The 19,739-nt window shown below is 48.3% G+C and overlaps 2 long non-coding RNA genes across 3 annotated transcripts; both read right to left on the reverse strand.

Annotated features, from left to right (window-relative positions):
• Positions 1-1,047: 1,047 nt before the first annotated feature.
• LOC139602499 (uncharacterized) lies at positions 1,048-10,203 on the reverse strand. Of its 2 annotated transcripts, none has more exons than XR_011683259.1 (3): positions 9,992-10,203; positions 4,465-5,323; positions 1,048-2,892 (listed from the first exon to the last, which is right to left on the reverse strand). It is a non-coding gene; the product is annotated as an uncharacterized lncRNA (long non-coding RNA). The 2 variants fall into 2 exon arrangements; XR_011683258.1 differs by lacking the exon at positions 9,992-10,203 and adding an exon at positions 5,574-5,702.
• A 3,187-nt stretch (positions 10,204-13,390) lies between these two features.
• On the reverse strand, positions 13,391-17,745 carry LOC139602470 (uncharacterized). The gene is made up of 3 exons (XR_011683230.1): positions 17,086-17,745; positions 15,840-15,903; positions 13,391-15,200 (listed from the first exon to the last, which is right to left on the reverse strand). It is a non-coding gene; the product is annotated as an uncharacterized lncRNA (long non-coding RNA).
• Between the last annotated feature and the right edge of the window lie 1,994 nt (positions 17,746-19,739).

Here is a 19,739-nt window from a genome sequence, read left to right on the forward strand (position 1 = left end):
TATTCTATTTTACATCTGTTCCTATTTCTTCTATTTATTGACATCTTTTTATTCATATCTTTCTATATTTAATCGATATTTCTGTGTTAGGATTTTTACTTCTGTAACTCTTCCATTATTTAAAATAAAACCCCTGCCTCTACCCAAATTCAAGCCAAAAAGAACCCCTTTCTTTTCAACTCTATTTCAATCTTTTTTAAAATTGTATCTTTCAGGTTCATGTTCACATTGACATTTAAACTGTATATCAATGTATACTCTTATTTGTATTCTATATTACATCCCTTCCTATTATTTCTATTTCCTTAGGTTTTATATTTATATCTTGATTATCTATCTCAATATTTAGAAACAGGTAAGAGTAATATCTATATTCATATTATTTCAAATAAAAACCCTGCCTCTAACCCAAGAAGAGCCCAAAAAACCCCAACCCTTTCTTTTAGACAATATTTGAATAGATTTTACCCCTAGGTTTTCCTATTGATAGTCACATTTCTATTTATAATGTGTATTGCTTACTGATCCATTTCTCTTTATCAATGTCAATTTATAAATCAATTGATATTCTATATTCCATCTATTCCGAGGACTTATTTCTATATTTTTATACGTATTTTGATTCATTGATTATCTATTTCTGCCTTCAGATTTTCACTTCTGGAACACTTGTATTATTTCAAATAAAACCCCTGCCTCTACTCAAACAAAAGCCAAAAAATTCCCTTTCTTTCCAACTATATTTACATCTTCTTCTATTTCTATTCCCATTTCTCATTTATACTGCCACATAAGGTCATTTCTATTCTATACTACAACTCTTCATATTACTGACATAGATTTAGATTTCAATTTCTATCCATAGTTTCGTCATTTCTCTTTCTAGACTTATGATAGATTTCTATCTTAAGATTCACATTTCTATAATACTTCTATTATTTCAAATAAAACCCCTGCCTCTAACCAAACAAAAACCAAAGACACCCCTTTATCTAAACCATATTTAAAACTCTAAAAATCATCTCATTTTTCATCATTCTCTTCACATTTACTTTTATAATTTTTATTTATTACATTTGTAGGTATTATACATACTAGAGAGAATACCTTTTAATAGAATAATAGATATATAGTATTTTTATATCCTAGATATTCTTTTACTTCTATTTCTTTATATTCAATATTTAGAGAGATCGGTATACGCGTTATATATTTGGAGATCTGGATTTTTATTTTTATATTATTTCTATCTAGAAAAAAACCCCCAGCCTATAACCTAATAAAAAAATCCCAAAGAATCCCCAATTCCTTTTAACTCTATCTAAATATTTTTATATTTACAACCGATCTTTAGATATCTTTGTATACATATATAATAGGCTATCGTTTCTATAGATTAGCATCTGTTACAATAATATACTATATAGTATAGTTTTATGTGTTTATCTATTTGTTTTCTATATTTATGTTTACCACTATCATTTTATATTTGGTTTTATATTGATATTTATTTCTACTTTAATTAATCTATATATTAGACCGTATCAATTCATTAACCCAACGCATCAGAACCACACAAATACCGCACCTTCGGCAGCACCGGTACGCAGCCCACGCTCATCCCATCGCAGCGTATCCAAACCAAACCTATTTCTAGGACTAACAGAACAAAGACCCCACAACATTTAACCCTAAGAAAAACTCAAATCAACCGAACTGTCAAGACATTTGAAATCCCACTATAACTAGCCCAAAAGCTCCGTACATTCTCATCATAAACTTCCTCCTCAACCAATGGCTCAAAACCCCAAAAAACTCAGATACACATGGAAAATGACAGAACTGCTAGTCAAAACAAACACCCGTGAAAAATTAAATCCAACCAACTCACTAAACTCAAAACCCTACAACTGACCCTAAACATTACTAAAAAAAGCCCCCAAAGCTCTACCTTGAGGCTAACTCACAAATAATAACCAATCATCTAGAAAGGTTATCTTCCAAATTTTAAAACAACTCATTAAAAGCATGAAAATAAAAAAAATCGAAACTATTAAAATACTAAAAAATATCACTACCCAAATTGAAAGACACATTGCCTCTAGAAACCCACCGTCAACAAACGCCCCTGTCCCCCAAAAGAAAACCAGAAACAAAACAGCAAAGCAGAAAGAAATCGGAACTTAGGAACGCTAAAACCAGAACGTTCAAGAAGTTCCACCATATCCCTGATCGTACACCAACTACAAACAACGTGAAACGATACAAACAATTCTTAAAGACCGCCTTAAAACCACTACATTAAAAACCCTTTCACCAATTCAAAACTGCATTGAACAAAAGCCATCTCATAAATTAACACCCAAAACTCCAGCAGCCCAGCTGGCCCTACCAAATCTCTCTGTTGATACACACAGTAAACAAAACCAAAATCCCAGGAATACCTATCAGAAGTCTAGGAAAGAAACCTCTTGAAATTTATCCTACCTCAAATACAAACCAACCCGTCCAGAAAGTTAGCTTCACTCAAAAAAACTATTTACACAGAGGTAATAAGACCAAGAAATAAAACAACACACCAGATAACGAACCACCAACGAATACAACAGCGAAGGAAAAAAAAAAACCCACGTTTTTTTCTTTTTTTTAATTTCAACTAGCTTCCTTTATTAGCTAGAACCAAAGATTTTGCCAGGGCTGTAACAACAACAACAACTTCTTTTTCTTCTTCTCCTTCTGAAATGTCCCTTCTCCTTCCCAAATTCCTTACAACTTCTGCGTTTGAATCCAAGCCAAAAGCAAAATTCGTGCACTTGTGAGTCCGGTGCTCCTGTCAGATTCTCTGTCTCCCTCCACATCTTCTTACACTTTCAGTCTGAACGCTGTCCTGCCCTGATGGGTTTGACAGAAGAATTGGCACATGTTAAGAGAGCATTTCCCTCCCTCCCTCCCTCCCCAGAGCTGGTTTCCTTAGCGCATTTCAATCGATCCCAAGCCCGCAATGATGCGCGCTCTGCCGGAAAGGGGAAACACGTGCTAGTGAACAGCAGCTCAGAAACAATTCTTTTCTAATGTTACCTGCTCTACTTGACTGCTCGCTAACACAAGTCTCATTTTACCATTGCAGGGAGAAGGCTGTAGGAAAACGTCTGATGAGCAGCCACAAAAGGCCTCGCTCCCTGCTACACAGCCTGCAACAACCTCGGCAGAGCGGAGCAGCCAAATCACCGCACTCTCCTTGCCGTGGGCAAGGGTAGAAGATGACTGGGGGAGGCACATAAAAAGAAGGGAAACGCTCCTATAAATGCACAGCCATTTGCTTTCAGAAGCCCAGAGTTCAGGATCTTCTCTAGGAAGCCAGACGTGACATGATATTTCTAAGATTTTCTTCTTCATCGAAGGAAATGTACGTACATACCCACTCTTACAAACATACCTACGGTTCTGGGGTTTTTTTTCTTCTGAAGCTCCAAGAATGATTTCCCACCTTGATTCATTCAGAAGAAACGGCCCCTGTGACTCAGGTCAGAAGGGCGGCCTGCGTTTTTGATCACGACAGCTTTTGGCTTTACCCTGTGAGCAGGAGCAGCAAGAGCTGAGGCTCAGCAGAGGCTGACCCCGGCCAGCCCCTTCCTCCCTTCCCCGTGTCACAATGACTTCCAGGCAGAAGGATGCAAAGCAGGTTTGTGTCTTTTCTCTTCAGTGCCAAGAGGTAAAAGATGTAGGCTTTGAAATAACTAATGACCCTCTCTTGGAACTCTCCCAAGGACAGTTTGAAAGCAAAGACAGAAGATTGCTGCTAAATCCATATGGGATAAGGATGAGAGCAGCAAGGATCCGAGGCCAGCAGCGTTGCCAGGCAGTGTCACGTCCCTGCCACCTTGTGACAAGGCACACAGCTGCAAAGCCCCAAAGCCTGCAAGCCCTGCAGCTGCCGCACGGATGGACCTGGTTCCCTTCCCAGGTGCCCAGAGGGACACCCGAGGGCAGGTGTCGTCCCCCGCCCCCCGAGGGCGCACCCAGAGCCCCGGGCAGGGACGGAGTCACTGACGGCTCTCTGGGGACGAGACCCTCCCTGCAGGTGACACCGGCTTGTCCTCTCCCTGTGGCACAGGGACCTCCAGGCTCTAGGACCAGCCTCATTTTGTCAGCATCCAGGTGCTGTGCTAGAGCCAGAGGGGTCAAGGCTTTCCAGAACCGTAGGATCCTTGCGGTTGGAAAAGCCTTCTAAGGACATCGAGCCCGGCTGCTGCCCCCCCCCAAATCAGGTCCCTAAACACCACATCTTGACATCCTTGACATGTCTCCAGGCATGGGGACTTCCCTGGGCTCCTATGCCTGAGCATCCTTTCAGTGAAGAAATTTTCCCTCCAATCCAATCTAAGCCTTCCCTGCTGCAAGTTGAGGCCATTTCCTTTTGCCGTGTCACTTCTTACCTGGGAGACCTCGGTACTTCAACCTTACCTGCTCCTTCCCTAGGCGGTCTCTGGCTTGGCCGGAGGAGGAGAGGAGGAACACTCCCACCACAGGAATGGCAGCTCAGGAGGTCCCACACCAAGGCCAGGGGGAGCAGCCGTCCTCGCCAGAGCTCGCACGTCCCTTCTTCTCAGAGATTGGCTCTGCTTTTCCTCCCGGGCAGATCTCTGCTGAGTGCTTCACAATTGCCTGTTTGGAGGAGGGGGGGAAAAGAGGTTAGCCAAGTTTTTTATCCAGACTTAGCTGCTGGCTTTGCCTCCTCCTGACTTCCTTCTGCTAGGAAAACAGCTGCCTTTGGACTTCTAGGGGCAACTTGCACGTCATGCCTGAAAAGGAACTACAGAAAAGCGCCTCATTTATAAAGCCTCAGCCAAGAAGACAGATGGAGCTGCAGCTTCGCCATGCCCACTGCCTGCAGAGCCGGCAGGCACCAGGCCAGCTCTGCTCCTCCTTCAAGTTGTTCCCAAAGCTGCTGGAAGAACTGAAGGCTCCTTTGGCCTTCCATTGCTCGGCTTGTCCCGAGAAAGAGCTTTGAGTGTTGTTACCCCTCCAGAAAGGAAGGGCCTTTCTGTCTCACACGCTCGGTGACACAAGGCTACGCAGCCTCTGCTCCAGGTGGGAAGGGCTTCCTTCCTCCTCTGGCACCTGGCTGGCACAGGGCACAGGTTGCTCTGAGGTCCTGGGGCTGCCCCATCGCTGCAAGTGTTCAAGGCCCGTCGGTGCTCTGCGATGAGGCTCTGAGCAAGCTGCTCGATGGAAGCACGTCCCTGCCCACGGCGGCAGCAGCCTTGGAATGAGGTGATCTTTAGAGCCCCTTGCAACCTGAATTCTTCCATGATTCTGGGAACTGAAAAAAGCGGGGAAAGAAATCTGTAAAGGTCACTAAATGCATCCAAGCACATCCCCAAGGATCCAATCCTCAGCAGCCCACGCAAGGCAAGGTCAGAGCTCTCTGCCCACCGAGGACACGGCAAGCAGCACGGACCTTTCTCCCACTCTCCAGCACGGAGAAGTGCGAAGCCAGAGGGAGTCCGTCTGTTTACAGACACCGGAGGGCGGCGGGACGGGGCGGGGCGGGACGGGGCGGGCGGTCTTACCTTGCAAAGCTGGCGGCAGAAAGGGCGGGCAGCGCCGCCGCCCCGCCGGGATTTTCCGGCCCGCCGTCGCTTCCGCCGCCTGGAGAGGCGCGTGCGCGGGCTCGGGGGGGGTGCAGCCCCGTTCCCGTTCCGACAGCGTTCGCCCGCCCCCGCTCGCTGCCCCCGGCCCGAGGAGCGCTGCGACCGCGCCTCCGCCGCCCGCCGAAAGCCGCCCCGCCGGGCCGCCCCCCCCCCCCCGGCCATTCTTCTCAGCCATCGTGTCCCTTTTGGACTCCTGAACGTCTTTCACCCCTCCCGGCCATTTACCGAGCCCGCCCCGCCCGCCCCTCGCTCCCGCCCCGCCCGCCCCTCGCTCCCGCCCCGCCCGCCCCTCGCTCCCGCCCCTCGCCCTCGCCCCTCGCCCTTGCCTCGCTTGGCAGCCGCGCCCTTGCCCCGCCCCCGGCAGCCAGCGGCGAGGGGCAGGGCGCTGGCTCGGGGGGCTGCAGTACCGGGCTCTGGCCACAGGGCGGCAGACTCCCGGGTCCGCGATATCCCCGCCCTTTTGGCCGCCATTTTGAGAAGGTCAAAAAAAAAAAAAATCCCGCGACATTGGTGACACGCCACTCCCAACATGGCGGCCGAGAGAGGACCCCCCCCTTCCCCCCCTCGGGCGAGAGAGGCGGTTACTCACATGCCGGTCAGAAACACGCCAAAATACGCCCGCCCGCGGCGCCGCTGACCCCACAGCCCGTGTCGGGCACACCTGAAACGAGAGAGAAAATCCCGCCGGGGCCGCGCCGGCGTCGGTGTTCCGTGCAGGCAGTCCGCATAGACACACCAGGGTCCTCCGCTTTCCCGCCCTTTTCGCCGCCATTTTCAGAAGGTCAAACAAACTCCGCCACGCGCCACGCCCAAGAGGGCTGCCTGGCGGCGGCGGCGGGCTGCAGTACCGCGCTCTGCCCACAAGGCGGCAGCACTGCCGCCCACCCCAGCCGGGGGCGCCGCGCGCCTTGGGCCTGCGGGCGGCCAAGGCGGCAAAAAAGAACAGGGGCCATCCCCCCCAAAAACTCCTCGAAAAATAAATGCCAAAAACCTGCCTCTTACCAAACAAGAACCAAATAAGCCCCCTTTCTTTCATGCCTTCTTGAAATAAATTTGATAGTTCTAGTTTTTCTAGTTCTATTCACACGCATATTTAGACCGGACAGCGATGTGTTACGTCGTTTATACCATCTATTATGCCTATTCCTATTATCTGTATTTATTCATACTTTGTGGTTGTAGCAATATCATTATATATTGATTGTATATTTCTCGACTTCCATTTCGATTTCTATCATACTTTTATTCTTCCAAAAAAAATCCCATCTCTAACCAAACAAATACCAAAAAACCCTTCTTTTCAACTCTATTGAAATAGTTTTATATTTAGAGCTTGCATAACTATATTCACTTTTATAGTCACCGTTTATACTGATGCATTCCATTCATCATTACATAGCACATATCTATTATTCACATCATAGAGATAAATCATTATTTTTATCATGTACCAAATCTACTGCTACAACTTCTTTTTTCTAATAGTTTCAATTTTTATATCCATCTTGATGTATTCATGAGATCTTTTTACAAGTAGATTTCTACCTTTCTATCATTTGTATTTGTAGTTTTTATAATAAAACCCCTGCTTTTGCCAAGTAAAAAACAAAACCATCCTTTCTTTTAAGCTACTTTTAATAATATTGTTGTATTTACAGTTACCATATCTATAATGCTTTACATATTATATCATAGCGATGTACTAGATTTATAGCTGTTTCCTATAATATACCATCATAAGATCTATACGGTATCACTTGTATTACGTGTTGTATGGATTTATGTCACTTTACATTTACAATCCTTTAATAATTTGATATATATATATATCTGCGTAGATTCGCAACACATTTCTAGATTTAAAATTTCCTTTGAGCTGCGTTTATATTTAGCATCTCTATTGATATATCTATCAACATACACAATGCTCTTTGAAAAATACAATACCTTATTGGAATATATCATGACTTAAGTTACCTGTTAAATTTTAAATAGAGATCGAATAGATAAAAATAAAAGTTGATTCCCATTTCTACACATCTACTCGTTTTCTTTAAAGATAGCTATCCTTAGAATTTTACATTTAAAATCCAATTCCTAAATGCAATGACAAAACAAACAGCATCGAATTCCCACCAATGTCTTCCAAAACCATCAAGATACCTCCACCAGCCAAACAACTGCCAGCGAAAAAAACACACAACACTCTTTTCACTAACAGTTCTCATCACATCAGAAAAACGGAACCAAACGAAAAGAAAACCCTTGAGAAACACACGCAGCAAATCACAAAAACCTCTAAAAAAACCCAAACCAACTCGCTCAACTCCAATCAGTGCCACTGACCCTGAACGTTATTTTAAAAACTAACCGAAGTTCTACATCTACACTAACTCAAAGAATAAGCAATACTCTGTCAAAAGAACTTTAGAAAGCGAACTAATGAACGAAATAGAAAAAAACCAAAAAATCTCAACCACTAAAAAATAAGAAAATGACTACCCAAAAAAAAAAAAAAAAAAAAAAACCCTACTTAAAAAGACCCACCATATAAATACCCACGTTCCCAAAAATAAAACTGATCAATAACCACCAAATACGTCAAAGGACAACAAGAAACGAAAAGAAAAAAAAGAAAAAGAAAAAAAAAAAAAACAAAAGAAAAAACATTTGTAAAACAAAAGTCCCCCAAACCAAAGCAACTTTAATTTACATCAAAAAAATTATTCCCAACTGAAGAATAAACGCATAGAGCCTCATTCGATCAAAATAAAAATACCACCCAGAAATAAACACAAAGCCGAAAGAGAAACGTAACCATTGACAAGATCTCCCAAACGATCCGTCACAATAAAACGTACACTACAATCAAGCAAACCAAAGAAATAAAAGCCCTGGAAAGACGAGAAACACAAACGCAATTAGAGAGATTTTAAAAACCCCGCTGCTATTAACGACACGACGCCACCTCGAACCCACCGAAACAAACGCTACACGCCCACGCTAATAAAAGCCACCGCGACAGAATTAAAATCCGAGCCGCTGCTTCACGCAACGACCCGTAGAAACCATTGCACGCCTTTAAAAACAGAATAGCCCGGCAAAAAAAATATCCGACTACAGAACTCGATTCAAACCAAACCTTTATCGTCACCACCCGAAGAACCGAGAACCGTACCGGTCAGGAAGAACGCCATAGCCCTGAGCGCACACCCACTGCGACCAGAACAAACCCGTGCGATCGATCCCTACAAAGCCACCTCCGAACCGCGACACCCAAGAACTTGCGGCAGCCCAACCCCGCGCTGCCGGCCCCGGACGGAGCGCGGCTCCCGGCGGCAAAGCGGCTCCTCCGGCGGCTGCTCCGGCGCGCAGGGGCGGCGCCGCCCCGGAGACCCCCCCGCCCCCGCCCGCTCCCCCTGCCCGGGGGGCCCCGGCGGCGCCCGAGCCCCGCGCCCGGAGCGGACAGAGCGGCCGGCACCGGCCGGGCCGGCGCAGCAGCGCCCGCGCCGCCTCTGCCGCCCTTGGCCGGCCCGGCGCCAGCTGCCCTCGGCTCCGCACGGCGGCTCGCACCGGCAAAGCGGCTCCGCCGCTCCCGAGCGCCAAATTCCCCCCCGCGCCTCGGCACCCGCCCGGCCCGGGCTGGCAGCGCTCCCGAGCGGCAACGCTCCGGCCCGGGCCGCGGCCACAAGAAGCGCCCTCAAATGCAGCGGCACAGCCCGACTGCAGCCCTGCAAACGCCGCCAGAGCTGCGGCTTCCCGCAACTCAACCCCGAAACTGACGCCGCGGGCGGCGCTCACCTCGCTTCAACAAGGGCAAAGAAATGGCTTCTCCCCTTCAAGTTCATCCCCTAGGAGAGCAGAAAAGAAGGGGCTTTCCTCCAATGAAATCCTTCAAGCCATGTGCAAAGGGGGATTTTGACCTCCATTCAAACCCTTGCAAAGGAGGGACACCAGCGCTGTCCCCTCCATTTAAACCTTAGGATGATGAAAATGGGCTGGCTACCTTCCAATCAAAGCCATCCGATGACAACAATACTTTGCCCATTCCCGTTCAAATGGAACGCAGGGATTCCCTGGCACCCCTGGGATACCCCTAACAGCCGGGAAAAGGCAGCTTTTCCTTCAACCGACATCCTTGGAACCGCAAGCGAAAGCGGATCCCCCCCAGTTCCAACACAGACAATATTAGGAGAGTAGCCGCTTGCCTCTCCTTCATTTCTTTTGTCTTCACAAGCTCCCTTTTTGTTCCTGGGGAAGCGGGGAGGGGGGACTGCCAAGATCCAATTGAAAAGGGAAAGGACCAAAGTCCCCGCTCCAAATCCACACGCGCTCACCCGTTCGGCTGCTGCTTCCCGGCACAAAGATTCGTCCCTCGGCACCTCCTTGAAGCGATGCTCCGCGGATCCAAGCGCGTATCCAGGTGTTCGCCCAGACGCTGCGAGAAGCTCTCGCAGTCCTTCCATGAGACAGCCCCGGGAGCCCCCCCATGAACCCCTCTACTCAGCAGCTCCATGCAAAAGGCAGCTGAGGCGAAGCCTCCCCCTAAAACAGCCTCGCAACGCCCCCCCCCCCGGCAGGAGACGGCCCCTCATCATCCTCACAGCTCACACCTGGGGCTGCTCCGAGCCCCCCATCATCCTCACAGCTCACACCTGGCGCTGATGCCACTCTCCAACAGCGCCTCTCCCCGTCCAGCACACAGCCCGCCTCTCACAGACACAGAGCCAACAGAAATCTGCTCCGGGTGCTGGCTGTTCTTAGTCCGTCTGCTTCCACAATTCAGACACGGACGTGCGCTGATGGCACTGAGGGAAAGCTTTCCAGTGCACAAAACTGTCATTCTGGTAGCACGCTTTGAGACGCCTTCAGAAAAAGCAGAATCAGCGCCGCCTCCTAAGAGCCCTGCTGAGGAACCCCGCCCTCCTTGGGACACCCAATGCAGCAGAGCTCGAAAAACGAGGGCAAAAGTCAAGCTTGGAGTGGAAAAAGACAATAGAAATACAGCAGCCTTTCAAGAAAGCCTTCACACAGTAATAGTGGGAGCCGGTCCCATTTCTTCTTTCCTTGCTCTCTGGAATGACATCAATACGAAGTAAAAAACCCACACGAAACACAAGGCAGAGCTGGGATTTGACACGTCTTCCTTTTGGCTCTCGGGATGACAAGCGCCTCTTCCGGGACTGCGACACGCTTTGGGCGCTGGCAGAGAACGGAGGCAAAAGGTGCCAGAGAGCCCTTTCTATCGCCTTCAGCCCCTGCAGCTGTTCTGAGGGTTCCAGGGCACAGCTCGGTCCGCTCCTAGATCAAAACCTCACGGCAATATCTTCAGAACTACTACGCATCTCCAGTCGGAACCTTCTACATTCCTGTAAACAAATGAGTGCATAGAGAGGGTTTCTCCCCAGCTGAGTTTAGAGACCAATTCCTATTCTTTAGCAATACCTAGAAAACCGAATGCCTTGCCAGGTTTTAGCATCCTACACCCACTCACCCCTCCCTGTGCATTTGGTGGCAGCTTTGGGTCCCTCTGGGGGACGGCACCCAGCGTGACCCCCCCCCCCTCGCCCGCCCCCCACCTGCTCCTGCACCGCCGTGGGGCTCCCTCTCCTGGGCACCTTGGGCTGCCCCCAACGGCATCAGAGCCCCGAGTCTTCACCCCGCCTTTCCCTGACCCCCAAAGAAGGCTCCGAACGAAGCCGACTGCCCCGGACAGCAGCGCAGCGCTTCCCCCAAGCCCTTCCCACACGTGCATGGCCCCAGCAAGGGATTCTGCTGCAACAAGAAAGGGGGGGCAGCCCCCAGAAGGCTTGAGGTTCCTGCCCAGCCTCGCTGTCACGGGCCAGGGGCAGCGAGAGAGGGAGCGGCACAGACGGCGGGGACGGCCCGGCACGGAGCGGGGGCCGCTCTCAGCGCGATGCCGGCAAAGCCGCAGCTCCGGCGCTGTCGGCCGCGCTGCTTGAGCGGCACGGGGGGATCCGCCGAGAGCCTCCGGCCCCGCGCGGGGACTCCCGCAAGGGCCCAGGGGCGCCGGGCTCCGGCCCTCGGGGCTTTATTCTCCGGCAGCCCGAGCCCCGCGGCTGCGGGGCAAAGAAGGAAAGGGGGCACGGGAAGAGAGGAGCGAGAGCAGGGCACGACAAAGGGCGGCGAGGGAGCTCGGGCTGTGCAGGAAAGCGGCACGGGAAGGGAAAGCCCGGGACGAGGGTACAGGGAAGCTGGGCAGAGGAAGGAGAGAGGGGGAACAGAAGGGAGTAGCGGGCTAGGGACAGGACAGGAAGGAGCCGGCTTTGCGGGGGGAGAGGGAATGGGGGAAAGGGAGCGAGAGAAGTCGAAGACGGGGAGAAGGAAGGAGGGCTAGAGAGAGGGACAGGCGGGGAAGCCTCCCAGAGCCCCGGCTGCACCCCGAGCCCGGCCCGGCGCCTCGCCCTGCCCGGGATGCTGCGGCGCTCGGCGGAGCTCGGCTCGCTCCGGAGACGCTCGGCTCCAGTCGGCTCTTGGCGCCTCAACTCGGCTCTTGGCGCCTGCATTCGCCTCTTCGGCCGAGCTCGCCTCGCTTCGGCCCAACTCCCAGCCGCTCTGTGCCTTCGGCGCGCCTCGGCTCCGCTCGCCTCGGCTCCCCGACGGCGGGCGGGCAAGCGCCGCCGCCTCCCGTTCAGCTCGCCCGGCTCGGGGCTCTCCCGCTGCCGCGTCCCGCGGGCGGCCCGGCCACGGCGCGGACACGACCGGGAGCGCGGGCTCGGGCAGGAGCTCAGTAGGCTGGGAGCGCACTGGCGCTAAGCAGCGCGCACGAGAGCAGCAGGCTCGCTTCGCCTGAGCTCGGCTCGCTTCGCTTCAGGCAGCCTCGGAAGCCTCGCCTCGGTTCGCTCGAGGCCGTCAGGGTCGGCCGCTCTCGCCTTGCTTCGGCCGAGCTCGTGCGATTCCCCCGAAGGCGGCGGCGTTCGGTTGTGGTTTTAGAAATATCCTCCTCTATCGATTGGATCTCTCTACAGTTAGATTTATATTTCTAGAATACTTCTATTAATCCAAAGAAAAACCCCATCTCTAACCAAATAAATACAAGAAAACACCTTCTTTTAAACGGTATGGAAATATTTTTATACTTTGTATAGTTAGACTCACATTTATATTTATCGTTTCTTTTGATGCAATCTATTAATAATTATCTATAATATCTATAAAATTCTAGACATGTATTTAAAGTATTATCTATATTATGTATCGTATCTACTGCTGCAACTGATTTTTTCTTCTAGTTTTAAACTTTATCTGTATGTATTTATGATATCTTTCTAGACTTAGATTTCTACCTTCATATTCTTTGTATTTATCATTTTTATCATCAAAACCCTGCCTATTGACAAGTAAAAAAAAACCGCTTTCTTTAACGATCTAAAAAATATTTTTATATTTATAATTTTCCTATTTCTATTTATAATTTGCTCTCTAGTACGTGATAACATACCTGCTCCTGCACCGCAGTGGGGCTCCCTCTCCTGGGCACCTCGGGGTGCCCCCAGTGGCATCAGAGCCCCGAGTCTTCACCCCCCCCCCCCCTTTTCCTCTAGTTAGAAACGACACTGGAACTTTTTTCTGGAAACAAAGACACGACCTAAATCCTCTCCCCATGTCCTAGACAGATAGATGTTCAGTTCTTAGTTGACTGGGCAGCAGTTTCCTCAATAGAATGATAAACAATATGGAAAGGTTTTAGCTACAAGCAAATAGGCAAATCTGAACAAGGTCCTGGTGGCCAGCCACTGCAGTTCTTTTGAAGCAATTTTTTAAACAATCAAATACTGATACCACAAAAAATAAAGCAAAAAGCTGACTACTGGCTAAGAAAGAAGGAAAAATTAACTTTGGACGACAACAACAACATTCCAAGGACACAGGCTTTTTTCCAATCTCAGACCTTATTACTACTACCTCTCTTGGGAATTCTCATCGTGGATCCCAAAAGGAATAAATCCCTCAGCGTGTCCTAAAGCACCAAGGAGCTACCTACAAGTGAAGGTGGCTACTTTCAGTGCAGACACAGCTGATGACACAGCAGTAGCACAGTTCCGTGCTGCACAGGGATAGTACTGTCTCGTCTTCTCCAGCAGCTGACTCTCTCCTGCCATGGCTTCTGTAAATGCATCAGAGCACGACCTTAACCACAAACAGGCAAGAAAACACCATCAGAAGTCTTTCATTACGCAGTACAAGAAGGGTTCCAAGCAGAGACCAACAGAATTTCAAGGAAGCAGTATGCAATTAAACCCCCTCAGATTTGTTCAAGTATCCAGCAAAATGGAACCATTCAGAAATGACAAAGAAAACCCCCTCCAAGTATTTATACAGGAGTCCTTAATGTCAGAAAGGGGATGACAGGTTATGTTCAGATAAGATGAATGTTTATTTGGATCTATAAATAAACTTCTCTCGTGGTCCTTTGCCAAAAAATAGAACCTACAAGTGAACACCTACACCTGCCTAAAGAGACCTAACGAGCCCCTGGCAGCCACCGGCATCAAAGCGCAGTGGATGTTTCTAATCCAGGCTAAGGAGAACAATGTCACCTTTTGTTCTCTCCAGTTTGTTTCCTCTGCAGTCCTAGTTGCTTCTTATGATTTTTACAGTCTCTGTATCTTCTCGGGCAGCGCTGAGTCTGACGACCGGGATACGAGAGTCCTTCCCTGCCCTACGGAGAGAACCAGGAAAAAAAGTTCAAAAAAGAACAGGGCAGTTTGAAGTTAATACCTCCGACGAGAAGCAGCACCCGACAAACAGAGCAACGGTGAACAAAGCGTGACACCTCCCTGGGGACAGAAGACTTACAAACTCTCCGGGATTTACAATTCCAGTAACCAAGCCCTTCAGCACAGCAGCCAAGTGTCCCATTAGGTGGTGCTGCACCAAGGAATGATCCCAGAGGTTCCAAAGAGTGAAATGCACGTTACTGTCCAAAGACGTCAAATCTTGCAAAATAACAAAACTACAATAGATCTAAACTACAGGGCAAGAGTACAAGTGTTAGCTTGAGGAGCTGGAACCATCCAGGTGAGCAACTGCTAACTGGATCCTCAACAGACTTTGAGGAACCCTTCAGGATACAGAAGGGTTTTCCCCAGAAATTGCACAGGCCGAGTTTTGATAGAAGTGCACTTGCCAGATGCTCAGAAACGTCACCCATCCTCCTCCGGGTGTCCTGAGAGAGCTGCGAATGGCTCTCACCTGGTTTGAGCTGGTTCTGTAAGGGCTCAGGGTGAATTTCACCAGATGCAACCAAACTGGGCAACACCCAGTGGGACAGAAGGAACCCAAAGCTTGTTTTACCCAAAGCTTGGGTAAGCAGAGCTCCAGCAAATACTGAGGAAACGGACAGAACGGGGTAACAAATAATAAACATAACTTTTTTTTTTTTAACTTGCCTTTTTTTTTTTTTTTTCAGATGAGCAAAACAATTAAGGAGAAGGTGAAAACCTCACCATGACTGAACATTTCATCACCTGTAAGCTGACCATCCTTAGCATAGAGGACTCCAAATTTAAAATTCACCGATCCCTAGAAAATAAAACCAAATATTATTTGGTGAACAGTCAAACAGAAGACATAAAAATTTGTTTCCTCTAATCTTTGCCTACATCCTACACGTTAGAACATACATTTTATACCATCTCCTACTACACAATAATTTACCTTTAAACTTTGATAGTATAGCATAAAATCATTAACTTAGACGGGTGATCAATTATTATTAAGTTGGTGCTTCAAGTTATTTTTGCTGTCAGGTTCAAAAAAACATGACTTCTTTTTACTGTAACGAGCAATTGATTTAGAAGTCATCAAAAGCCCATCCAAATACAAAGCCGTATTCACCGGACGGGTCTGTGAGCAAGAAGTAGTTAGGCTTGTACTCACCTCTTGCCCTTCAAGAACCAATACATCCTGTCAACAAAAACAGCATCTTTAGCCCCCTCCTATTAAAGATTCTACAAGGATGATGCTTTTATTGGTGTTTAGAAGTTTGGATTTGAAATGGCCAGTTCAATGGATAAAGAGACAGTTTAAGTAGTATTAGATTATTATTCTTATTCTTATTAGCTACTGGAAGAAACAAACCGGTAGGATCTATACTTAATTACTTCTATTTCCAGGAAATCATAAAGAAAAAGAACCAAACCAAAAAAAGTCACTTCCTACCTTTTGTATCTCAGGATGAAAAATGTCTCTTGGGCTCTTCTCCAGTTTCTCCAGACTCCTGGCACTGAAATGCAAATGAACGAGTGCTTTATCGGAGGGCAAGTGCACATTCCAACCCCGAAGCACCAACCGATGGCAGTTACAGCGCTTACAAAATGAATCCTTCCCAGAGCCTCTGGGAAATGGAACGGTTTGTGCAACTGCCATTTCTTCCCCAAAATACTAACTCCCAACACTTCCTAAACTTAGTTTGCATTTTAAAAACAGAAATTAGGGAGACTCAGGGTGGAGATCAGATTGAAATTGATTTCCTTCTAAAGCACAGGGGCTCTGTTCCATCACCCTTCACTTTGGCTCCACACGGAATCACAGGGAGCATTTTAGGAGGGCTCAAGAACCAATTCTATTTCTCTCTTTTTTCTAGTTCTCTCTCTTCCTAAATAATTCAAGGCAAGTCAAATGAAAAAGGACAAGTTCAGCATCAAATTCACACTTTTTCCCTTTGACTGCTCAAGAACAGGCTTTAAAACCACTTCTTGCTGCCTTCAACGGTTAAGACTTACAAAACGGTTTCGCAAGTTTGATAGGTTTATCATAAAAACCACAGAACGCAAGCTCTGAATGACAGGAAAAGGTACACAGGCAAATATCTCAGCTGATGGTGGCTTATTTGTAAACACAGACCTTAACGGAGATTGCACGCAGAATGTTTCAGTGGGACTCTAAGGGAAAAATATTTTCTGAGTACCCTGTAAACAAGAAAAGCTAGGATATATTACAGGACATACCCACTTGTTCTGCATATTCAAATAGGATTATCAATAAAAACATTTAAGAAGGAAGAAAACCAAGGTAATTTTACTCAGCTATATTTACTGCCGATTTAGAGGGAAAAAAAAAAAAAAAAAAGTGAACCAGAAACGCCTACAGTAGAACTTTAAAACAATTGCTTGGATAAAAGCAGCTCATGGAACATGAAGTAGAAAAAAAGCGAAACCAGTATCAGACCTGCCTATTTTCTTACCATTGCACAAGAAAATCCGACAAGCGGTAGAAAGTCACTGCCTAAAACCGATCCTAGGACGTAACCGAGAACAATGGAGGCATTTGCTAATCTAAACGGAAACCTTTTCCGGACCCTAGTGTCAAATCACACGTTTTGTCTCTCAGCAGCTCGAGGCTGGAGAGCATTTCCCCTGGGGGTCGGGAGGGCAGGGGCACAAGGGGCTGAGTTTGCCGATCGCACCTGTGCCATCAGAAGGATCCTGCCCGGCGCTCCTTGCGCTCGCCATTCTCCGGGCCATCGCTGTGTTTTACTGCTCAGCGATGCCGCTCCATCTGTTTGCGTGGAAGGAAGAGCCACGAGCACTGAGGCACTCAGCAGCCGTGTCATGCCAGCGATGTCGAGCGCTCTCTGCTCGCAAGGCTGAGCCCGCCGCGGAGCCGCCTCCGCAGCCGCTCGTCCGCCCCCGCCCGCAGCAGCGGCAGCGGCCCGAGGGAGACGGCTGCAGCTCGGCGGCTCCCGCGCCTCCGCCAGCCCGAGGGCAGCCGCCGCACAGTGACCGCGGCAGCGCCCGGCGCCGCTCGCCCGGGGCGGCTCCTGCAGCTCCCGGCCCGCGGCAGCAAAGCACCGCCTGGCGCTCCGCCATCGGCGGGCGGCAGCGCGCCCCGCCCGAGCTCAGCCCCCGCCACCGGGACCGCTGAGCGAGGCCGAGGCACCGGGCGGACGCCCCTTCCGCGCCGCTCGGCTCCGTGCGGGCGGCCGGACGGAGGCTTCGCCCCTCCAGCGTCGCTGCCGCGGCTCCGTCCCGCGCGGCACAGGCGCCGGGAGCTCCCCGCGCCCAGCCCGCTCCCCCGGCACGCGGCCGCCTCGGGCCGCCAGCCACTCCTACTGCGCGTCGGCCGTTGCGTCAGACGCCGCGCTTTACGGCCGCAGGGCCTGCCGGGAGTTGGAGTCTCGGACTGACAGCCACCGCTCCGTTCTCCGCCACCGGGAGCTGCGCTCCCGCCAGGGGATCAAACGGCTCCTTCGCTCCTGGGCGCGGAAGCACCTTAGGCAGCACCGCCCCTCCCGAATGTCCTTTCTTTTCCATTCCAACTCTTTTTTTCACTCTGTTTTTCACCCCCTTTTCCACTTTCGCTCTTTCTTTTTCACTCTCACCCTTTTCCTTTTTCATTTTTTTTCTTCCTTTCTCTTCCTCCTTTTTTTTTTCTTCCTTTCCTGTTTCCTTTTCTTTCTTTCGCTCTTTCTTTCTGTCTTTCTCTATTTCTTTCTTTCTCTCGCTCTCTTCCTGTCTCTCTCTTTCTTTCTTTCTGTCTGTCTTTCTCTATTTCTTTCTCTCTCTCTTTCTTTCTTTCTCTCTGTCTCTCTTTCTCTCTGTCTCTCTTTCTTTCTCTCTATCTCTGTCTCTCTCTCTGTCTCTCTCTTTGTCTCTCTTTCTTTCTCTCTCTCTTTCTTTCTCTCTGTCTCTCTTTCTGTCTCTCTTTGTCTCTCTGTCTCTCTTTCTGTCTCTCTTTCCGTCTGTCTCTCTTTCTTTCTGTCTCTCTCTCTGTCTCTCTTTCTTTCTTTCTCTCTCTCTTTCTTTCTTTCTCTCTGTCTCTCTTTCTGTCTCTCTCTCTCTCTCTCTCTCTGTCTCTCTTTCTCTCTTTCTTTCTTTCTCTCTGTCTCTCTCTCTCTGTCTCTCTTTCTTTCTTTCTCTCTGTCTCTCTTTCTGTCTCTCTTTCACTCTGTCTCTCTGTCTCTCTTTCTTTCTTTCTTTCTTTCTTTCTTTCTTTCTTTCTTTCTCTCTTTCTCTCTTTCTTTCTCTCTCTCTTTCTTTCTTTCTCTCTGTCTCTCTTTCTGTCTCTGTCTGTCTCTCTTTCTGTCTCTCTCTCTCTTTCTTTCTTTCTCTCTGTCTCTCTTTCTGTCTCTCTCTCTGTCTCTTTCTTTCTTTCTCTCGCTCTCTTCCTGTCTCTCTCTTTCTTTCTTTCTGTCTTTCTCTCTTTCTTTCTTTCTTTCTTTCTTTCTTTCTTTCTTTCTTTCTTTCTTTCTCTCGCTTTCTTTCTTTCTTTCTTTCTTTCTTTCTTTCTTTCTTTCTTTCTTTCTTTCTCTATTTCTTTCTCTATTTCTTTCTCTCTCTCTTTCTCTTCCTGTCTCTCTCTTTCTTTCTTTCTTTCTCTATTTCTTTCTCTCTCTCTTTCTCTCTCTCTTTCTCTTCCTGTCTCTCTCTCTCTTTCTTTCTTTCTCTCTCTATTTCTTTCTCTATTTCTTTCTCTATTTCTTTCTCTTGCTCTCTTTCTGTCTCTCTTTATTTCTTTCTCTCTCTCTTTCTTTCTTCCTTTCCTTTTTCCTTTTCTTTCTGTCTCTCTTTCTTTCTTTCTTTCTGTCTCTATTTCTCTCTTTCTTTCTCTCTCTCTCTCTCTCTTTCTTTCGCTCTCTTTCTGTCTCTCTCTTTCTTTCTGTCTCTGTCTCTCTGTCTCTCTCTCTTTCTTTAATTCTTTCTCTCTTTCTTTCACTGTATTTCTAATCTTGGCTTTCCATTCTAGCTTTAGAATAAAAAAAAGCAGCAGTAGAAACGTTCAGGCGACTGGGGAGTGCAAAAAACCCCAAAACGGCAATGATTTTAGGAAAACTATTTCCTCCATGGGAGCCTGAAATTTTCTACAGCTGCAGGTAACATAGAGCTTTTATTTCTTCTTCTAGATAGTTTATACTTTATACTCTATTTATACATCGCCCCCTGCCGTCTGCTTTGTCGCACTGCAGGCAGAGCGCCCCCTGCCGTCTGCTTTGTCGCACTGCAGGCAGAGCGCCCCCTGCCGTCTGCTTTGTCGCACTGCAGGCAGAGCGCCCCCTGCCGTCTGCATGGGCGCACTGCAGGCAGAGTGCCGCCTAATGACGTCAGCCCGTCGACACGGCGC

Source organism: Agelaius tricolor, unplaced genomic scaffold (genome assembly GCF_023055355.1).
Source record: "Agelaius tricolor isolate 1412-34295 unplaced genomic scaffold, bAgeTri1.0.p SCAF_34, whole genome shotgun sequence".
Lineage (NCBI taxonomy): Eukaryota > Metazoa > Chordata > Aves > Passeriformes > Icteridae > Agelaius > Agelaius tricolor.